Genomic DNA, 8,662 nt, shown 5'->3' with positions numbered 1-8,662 from the left:
ATCTAATGACGAATAAATATGCACTGTAATCTTATGGCGGGGGGGGGGGGATAGAGCGGAGACGGGACTCAAAATCCCCCTCCCTGGCCAGACACGCGGGTGCGCGCTCGGTGTATTGTATTCAGACTTCTAGCCACGGTCAGTCCCTCTCGCAAACCTCCCCACTCGGAAGGCTTCAAAAGAGAAGCAAGGAACGGCAGGAGGCTCGCCTTTTTAAGGGGGGGGTGAAGAAGGCGAGGGTGAAGGAGGGCTGGGTATGGCGCGGGGGGGGGTACCCTGGGGAAAAGCACCCTCCCCCCATGCCAGGGAGGAGACGAGGACGGCGGCGCAAGAAAGAGGGTCGTTAGAAGCGGGAGTGGCGGCGGCGAGGAGGGGCGAGGCGGCTTCGTGGTGTGGAAGAAGCACCACAGCAGCGGGACCGAGCTGCGGAGGGACCAACTGGAGCAGCCATGGAAGAGCCCAGCCCGGCAGCAGCCGCTGGGGAGGAGAAAAGCGCAAAGGGATGGTGGAGGTGGAGGGCAGGCAAAGCGGGCTCTCCTCCTGCCTCGCCTCTCCTCGCTGCCCCACCAGCCCCTCGGCTCGCCTCCGTCTCTTCAGTGGCGGCGGCGGCAGCGCCGGGTCCCCTCGCTCTTTCCGGCCCTGCCTGCGGACTGGCTCGGCTGGAGCTCCAAGTGCGCGCGGAGGCCGCTTCAGCCACAGGTGCTGCGCCCGGCAGGGCCCTTGGAGACGCCTCGCTCCCTAGCAACGCGGGCTGGGCCGTGGGGGGAGAGGGAGGGGAAATGCTGGGGGTGTAGGGGGGAGCAGAAGCAATATCTGCAGGGGCAGCAGCAGGTCGTGTGAAGTGGGAAACATGAGGGGAAGAGCACACACAAGAGACATGGCTCCTTCCGCCACGACAAGAGGTCCCGAGGTTACCAGGTGGGGGGGAGCCACACACATCGCCCCCATGGCCTGGACGGAACCGTTCGCGCTCCGCCCAAAACCGGGAGGCGGACCTCTCATCCTGCTTGGGAACACTCTGCACATGCCCAGAGGCACTCTGATAAATTAAAAAAATCCTTGCGCTCTGGAGTTTCCGCAGGGCTGTGGGAGAGGCTGCTGCCCCAGCTGCGAACGGGGCGCGGGTGGTATGATAAGCTGCCCCTCCGTATCCTTCCAGAGGGGTTTGGAGCGTGCTCCGGGTACTGCCTCCTCTCCCCCGGCGGCGCCCTTTCCCCGGCTCCGGTAGCCCCACCCAGAGAGGACACCTTCCCTCCCTCGCGCCCTCCTGCCCATTCATTCCCTCGCCGGCTGCGAGAAGAAGAAGCGCCCGCCCCGCGCGCAAGTTCTCCAGCTCGAGGGGGCGGCCTCTGGTGGCGCGCGGAGCAGGCGGGGGTCCACCGCGCGCCGGCAGCCCGAGGGTTAACCGCGACCGGCGAGCGAGACAGACGGACGGGCGGACAAGACAGCCTCGGCAGAAGAGGCTGGCGCGGAGTCAGCCGCTGTAGCCTCGCCGAGCCCACCGTGCCTGGGAGATGGGAAGCGGCGCCGACTGGGGGAAGTGCGGCGGCACGCGGGCTCTCCCAAGCCCGGCGGCGTCCCTCGCCGCCGCTGGGAAGGTGAGTTTGCGGGCTGGCTCCCGGACGAGCTGCCGGGCGGGGACGGAGCGAGTGCTCTCGACGCTGCCCTCAGCAGCCTGCTCCGGCTCTCCTCCGCCGTCGCGCCTTCGCTTCCCCACAGAGAGAGGGTGCTGCGACGCGTATAGGGCGGCGGCGCGTGCTGCTCCGGCTGCCGCCCCTCTTAGGTCAACGTTTTCCAAACGGGGCGACGGGGTGCGGGACGCTCCTTTCGGGTCCGGAGCTGCCCGGCTTCCGCGGGGCTCCAGTGCGTCGTCGAGGGGAGGCGCTGAGGCGACACGGGGTGCTCGGGGGGGGGAACGGGGTCCACTCGAGTCCCGGTTTTGTTTTCCGTGGGTGGGGGGGATTCTCTGTTTTCCTGTTGGAAGTAAGGGGGGCTGGTTCTGAAGATGTGAGATAAAGGGGTTTCTGTTGGGTCTGAGTGAGAGATTCCCCACTCCTCCGTGGGTTCCACAATGTGAAAAAGGAAATGTGTTTTTGTGGGGTTCCTTCTTGGACTTGGTGGCTTTCCTGCGTGTAGAGAGAGAGAGATGTGGAGAGCCGTGGGGCGCCTGGTCTGTGGAGCTTGGTGGACCAAGGAGGGATGTTCTGTTCAGTGCAGTGTGCTGTGTGTGTGTATGAGAGAGAGACAGAGACAGATCAAGGATGCTTCCTTTGATGAAGGAAAACAAGCCCCTGCTGGGTTTGTACTTGGCAGCCTCATGTGGTCCTATCCAACAGCCTTGCCCCAGCTCCATGAGCAACTCTGGCTCCAGCTCCCAGCAGCATCTTGACATTCATGATGCACCCAGACCTGTTGTGCCCAAAGAACAACTGTGACCAAGGAAGATGAAGATGAAATGCCAGGGAGGGAGGAGTGTGATAACTTGAGCCCCTCTTGTGCCAGGGTGGGTGTCCCACAAAAAGTCTAGAGCCAGGGCAGCAATGAATGCGTCACACACACCAACACAATGCGAGGAAATCTTCCAGGTTGCTTGTGGATACCCATGGGGGATTCAGCCCCTCTGGGAGGGGCCTCATTGCTGTGGTTGGACAGCCCCTTCCCAAACACAGGAAAATGCATCTGGCTCCCAGGATTTGCAGTGCCACCCTAGGCATGTTTACGCAACCCGCTCAGCTCAGTGGCACTTATTCTCCCAAGTGTGCGCGCACTGGACTGTGCTTTTTGCTGTTGCAAGAGGTGGAAGAACAAAGCTTGCTGGCATCCGTAGGCGCGTTAGGATTCCAGGCCATCTGATCCACAGGTAGGTGGTAGTCAGGTTAGCTTTGTCAGCTGTTGAACATCGAACTGCTTCCCCCAGCAAGAATTGAGGCTAACACTTCCCCAGCTTCTCGGCTTCAACAGAAGCAACAACTATGACACCATCATAGGGTGAGATAGCTCCAGACTTTGCTTCACAACCTCAGCAAGCAAAGGCTGGAGGATTTCTGTAAACAGTGCATTAGCCACCATCAACATGAAGTCACAGCCCAGCTTTTGAGCACAGCAGGGACTCACACTTTTGGACAACACCAGCATTCATATTCTTAGTCCCAGTTTTTCAGTCTCTATAGTGTCAGATCTGCAGGCGAACATAAGAAATGCCTGTTCGGTTCAGGCCAAGGGTCCCTCGAGCCCAGCATGGTCCCCAAATGTAGCTAAGCTAAATACCTGGGAGGCTCACAGTGAGGCAATGTAATACAGCTGTGTAGCATCTAGCAACTGGAGGTACACTGCACCCAGCCATGGAGGGTCTCTTTGGCCTGCCTTGGCTAGTCCTATCTTCCATGAATTTGCATATTCCTTTAAAGTAAAGCCTCTAAGCTAGAAGCTGTCACTGCATGGTCTGCTAATGAATTCGAATTTATTGTGTGTTATGTGAAGAGCTACTTTTTTTTTTGTCTGTCCTAAATCCACTGCCACTGAGAGAAGGAAATAATGTTCCCTGTGTACTCCCACACCATTCATAATCGTGTTCACCTCTATCATGCTCCCTGTTAGGCATCTCTCCCCCCCCCCCCCGAATTCCCTTTTCCTTTCTCCAGAACGTAGCAGGATCCATCACAGCAAATCTTCAGCCACACACACCAGCAGTTGGTTTTTGATACTCCCACTCCTACTGATTAAGAGTAGCAGTCTATTCATCTCAAGTCTAGGCCAGTGTGGGATTCAGAACAATGGTGCAGAATCCCACCCACCGTCTCTAGGCTCTGGGGCCAGTTTTCCTTCTGCCCACATTGCTATATTTGTATGGCTATTGAACACCCTTGCATGCATCTGAAAGCCGGGAGAGACCAGTGAAAATTTGTCTCTATAGATTTCTGGTTGAGCTTATAGAGTAACTAGGGTCTTCCTTAAGACATCTTGGCAGCTGATGCAGAAAATCCAAATAGCTACACTAATGGCACAATGAGTCCAGACATTCTCCAGCATGTGATCCATTGAAATTAACCCAAGTGTGCAAGAGCACATGGAGTTCTCTTGTGCAGCCTCCTATTCATTCAGAGGGTCTTGCACAGGAGAATTTCCTGGCTGATTGTGCCCTGTGGTTCAGATCTATCTTTCAGTCTGCATCACCATCATGGTGGCAGAAATCTGCCACCTTTAGGTAGAAGCCACACCTTCCCTCATGGTAGGGCCCTCAGGGTTTTCCTTCTGAATGGATATGTACAGGACTGAGAGCTGGAGGGAATAAAACCCTGTTTACTGTAAAAAGAAAATGCACAGAAATTCTGGGAGCCTAGGCAAAAGCATACGAGACTCAGATAAATATTGTGATGTCAGGGAACAGTCAGCTGTGATATTAATAAGGGAAAGTGACATCTCACTGATCTACCCGAATTCTCCGAAGATGTCAGGCAGCATGTAGAACAGGGCGACCCAGTTGATTTAGTGCAATTGGATTTTCAGAAGCGTTTGACAAAGCCCTTCATCAAAAGCTCTTAAGAAAACAAAGTCATCCTGGAATAAGAGGAACGATCTTTTTGTGAATCGGTAATGAGTTGCTGTTGGGGTTTTTTTCTTTATTAAAAAATGATGGAAACTCAAAACATATTTTTTAGCATATTGTTCTGGCATAAGCCCTATTGTTTGATCTGGTCAGCCTTACTATTAAGCAAATTTTGAAGGTACTTAGGTTGTTGTTGTTTGTTTGTTTGTTTGTTTTAATTCACCATGGGGGCACCATTTGGATTTTCTGCCTCAAGCACCGAAATGCGTTTTCTGTGCTGTGTTGAGGACTAGAAGGATGACAGGGTCAGCGTCGCAGTGAAAGGCTAAATAGGAAAGTGGGAGCAAGCATCTGTGCATCAAGGAAGCGATGTTAAACATATTCAACAGTGACCTCAAGAAAGGAAGGGAGGAATACTGAGGTGGAAACATTTTACAGCTGGCAAAGCTTTAAAGTCCAGAGCAGATTGCTGTCTTCTGGAAGGTCATTACACAACTGGGTGACTTTAGCAATAAAATGGCAGATGAAATTCAGTGCTGGAAATTGCAAAGTAATACACGCTGAGGGGAAAGGGGGGGGGAGAGGGAGGGTCCGTATTAGAACTATTCCAATAAAAAGAGAGCACATATTTTAATGTCACCGTGTGGATCGAAGGTGCATTTGCACTTCAAGTGCTCTGTTCAGGGCTGATCTTCCTCCACCCACAGCTCAACCTGATGTTGCAGAGCAAGGGAGGACAGGGGCAGAGGAAGGCAGCTAAAATGATCAGTGAGATGAAACAGCTTCCATAACAGACTTGAGGCTCCTTGAGCCAGATGACAAGAAGAGGGTGCAACAGAAGCACACAAGAAAATCATCAAGGCTGTGAAGTAAGTTGATGGGGAGCGGCTGTTAATTTTACCTTGGCTCAATAATGCAAAAACAGCCGCGAGCCTGAAGAGATGCAGGCGGAAGATTCTAAACAAAATACTCAGTTTGTTCCATGAATCAAATTTGCCACAGAACGTTTCGAGAGCAGAAAATAAAACTCTTTTTTTAAAAAAAGGATTTAAAAATTCCCGGAGGAAAAAAAAATGTCAGTAGCTATTAGACAAGACAGTCAGGGAATACAAACTAATGCTGGGGGTGTTTCTAAAATCTCCCAACAGCTAGAAGCTATGAGTAAATGACAGGAATTGGGTTACTGCTCAATTGCTCCTTATTTTAATCAGAAGCACTGAGCAAAGGTGGGTGTTCTGGCATAAGTAGGTAAACTGTTGGTTTGTACATGCATACCTTTTGCTCCTACCGGTAAATGATCTCATGAAAGCCCTTGTAAGCTTCAAGTTACCTCTTGAAATATTTCTGGAAAATGGGGAGGATGCAAGGAAGGAGCTGCCTTGAAGCGACTCTAATCAACAGTCCAGCTAGCTTGTAATGTTGTTGAACCAGGCAAGCAGGCATGTCTTGGATCACTAACTAGAAATTCTGGGAGCCCTGAAATACTTCCAATAACAATAATGCTTAGCATTTAATATGGCATTTTTAAAATTGCTTTGCACAGATTACCTTACCTTTACAACACCCCTGTATGGTAGGTCAATATTATTATCTTGAGATTGCAAGTGGAGGAAGGCTGAGGGAGTGGCTTGCCTGAATGCACTGAGTGTGGTCATGGCAGAGGAGAGATCTAAATCAGGTTCTTTCTGACTACTATCTCAATCTCTTTAGCCACTATGCTAAAGTAACTTTCAACTGTTGGCCTCATATATATGACAAACATTTATTCTGCTACCAAGGTAAAAAAGGCGCAGTCTGCATCTCTTCTCAAGCACGGGTCCTAGCTAAGGTTAATCCAGGAACGAAAAAGGCACCAAGCACATCTTATTTCACTGCTCCACCGAAGCGAGAAAAATTAAACAAGAGTGTGTTAATTAATTAAACATCTGACTGAAAGACATGATTCTCGGTTGTGCGCGCGTGCACACACTCGCACAATTCTCACAGCCTTCTGTTAAATGTCCTACAGTTATTTTTTTTGAAGAGTTCATGGCAAACTCCTGAAATTAATTGTCGCAAGGTGTGGAGAAGCCACAATGTTAGGTGGCTTTAAAAAAAATAACCCAGAGGATTGGAAAGATTCCTGGAGGAATGTTGGCTGTCATGGGTACCTAATGCTACCTCCGTTAAGTGAGTTCCTGATGTAGCACTGCTGGTGGCTCTCTTGTCAGACAGGAGAGTAGGGAGAAATGGGAGAGAGGAAATGGGTTAGGCTCAGTCTAAGATAATACGTAGTCACTGTCCAATCACCCCAACAGACAGACACATGTAACAGTGGGATGGACAGCTCTGCATTGTTGAATTTCCAGTCAACTACAGTGGAACCTCGGTTTATGAACACCTCGGTTTATGAATTTTCGGTTTATGAACGCCGCGGACCCATCTGGAACGGATTAATTCATTTTCCATTACTTTCAATGGGAAAGTTCGCTTCAGTTTATGAACGCTTCAGTTTATGAACAGACTTCTGGACCAATTACACCCATGCTTCAGTTTATGAACGTTTCAGTTTAAGTACTCCGCAGACTGTCTGGAACAGATTAATCCACTTTCCATTACTTTCAATGGGAAAGTTCGCTTCAGTTTATGAACGCTTCAGTTTATGAACAGACTTCCGGAACCAATTGTGTTCATAAACCGAGGTACCACTGTAATAGCTTGGTGAGGGACACGGGTGGTGCTGTGGGTTAAACCACAGAGCCTAGAGCTTGCCGATCAGAAGGTCGGCAGTTCGAATCCCTGCGACGGGGTGAGCTCCCGTTGCTCTGTCCCAGCTCCTGCCCACCTAGCAGTTCGAAAGCACGTCAAAGTGCAAGTAGATAAATAGGTACCACTCCGGCGGGAAGGTAAACAGACTTTCCGTGTGCTGCTCTGGTTCACCATGCTAGCCACGTGACCTGGAAGATGTATGCCGGCTCCCTGGGCCAATAATGCGAGATGAGCGTCGCAACCCCAGAGTCGGTCACAACTGGACCTAATGGTCAGGGGTCCATTTACCTTTACTTAATAGCTTGGTGAGGGTTGAAGCTGGAGCAAGTTATGGAAAGGGGGGGGTAAGTTTAGAAATGATTGTGGGTTGAAACAAACACGCCTGGTTCACAACGTACTTCAAAGGTCTCAATGGGAGGATTTAGGAAGGGAAATGCGAGTTTCTTATCTGATCCCCAATACTACATCCACTACCAGTATCCCTAGGCAGATCTTTCTCAGTTTGCTTTGAAACAGTCATTTAGGCTTTCCACATTGTGCCCTTCACATTGTGTCACTACTGTTTTGTTTTTTGTTTAATATGGAAAGGACCGGAGTAAGCCTCAAATTCACATCCACGTCTAATTTTAAAGGCTTCAAACAAGGGTGTTGTTGTAATGAGATGATTGGTTCAACACTAGTTATTTACTGTGGAATTGCCACACTTGGTTCACTCACTTTTTATGAGGCATCCATATGACATCATAATGGAATTGCTGTTGTCCAACACCACCTGAAGTCTCCCATCTCTTTTTAAAGGTCAAAGAAAGAGAAAGAAAGTATAGCACATGGTTAGCTCCATTTTGCAGTGGCTTAATTTTTTTATACTTGTGTCTTTCAATTTGCACATAAGCTTTTTTTCACTTACATTTAAAAAAAATCAATGGTGCTTAAAAGAAAAATAATTTTAGCATAAATGTAGACATTTATTATAAAAAAAGCATGTTGGCTTTCCATCCAGCACCATTTTAGAGAGTTGGTTTAAAAAATAAATAAATCATTTAAGTTGCACTCAAAATACTTCTTAGTCTATATTTTAAGTAAACATCTTTAAAATATTTATGCAGTAGCATGTAAATGAAAGACTGCTTGAGTGCAAAATTTAAAATTGATTTAAAAATAAACATGCTGCTGCTAAAATGGCTTAGATGTATTGTCACTTGCCCACGGGCTGTATCACACCCAATAGTGTGGGCAGAACATGGTTGCTAGTTTACACCAAAAACTGCTAGTTTAGAAGCACTCCAAGACTCTCCAGTTCTGGCTCGTTCTTGCTGTGCTGTGAGAGCCATGAATCTAGGTCTCATGCTTCGGTGAAGTGTTTCTCTC

General features: G+C 49.6%; 1 protein-coding gene across 1 annotated transcript in view; it reads left to right on the top strand.

The window, feature by feature from the left end:
• The first annotated feature begins 1,472 nt into the window (after positions 1-1,472).
• PIANP (PILR alpha associated neural protein) overlaps positions 1,473-8,662 on the top strand; it is a 28,582-nt gene continuing 21,392 nt past the window's right edge. Inside the window, exon 1 of the mRNA XM_060268817.1 lies at positions 1,473-1,598. The gene's annotated coding sequence lies outside the window, so the exon portion shown is untranslated. The remainder of the gene's footprint in view (positions 1,599-8,662) is intronic.

Source organism: Zootoca vivipara, chromosome 16, assembly GCF_963506605.1.
Source record: "Zootoca vivipara chromosome 16, rZooViv1.1, whole genome shotgun sequence".
Lineage (NCBI taxonomy): Eukaryota > Metazoa > Chordata > Lepidosauria > Squamata > Lacertidae > Zootoca > Zootoca vivipara.
Note: the sequence above shows the minus strand (reverse complement) of the source record. Positions and strands in the feature narration are given on the sequence as shown.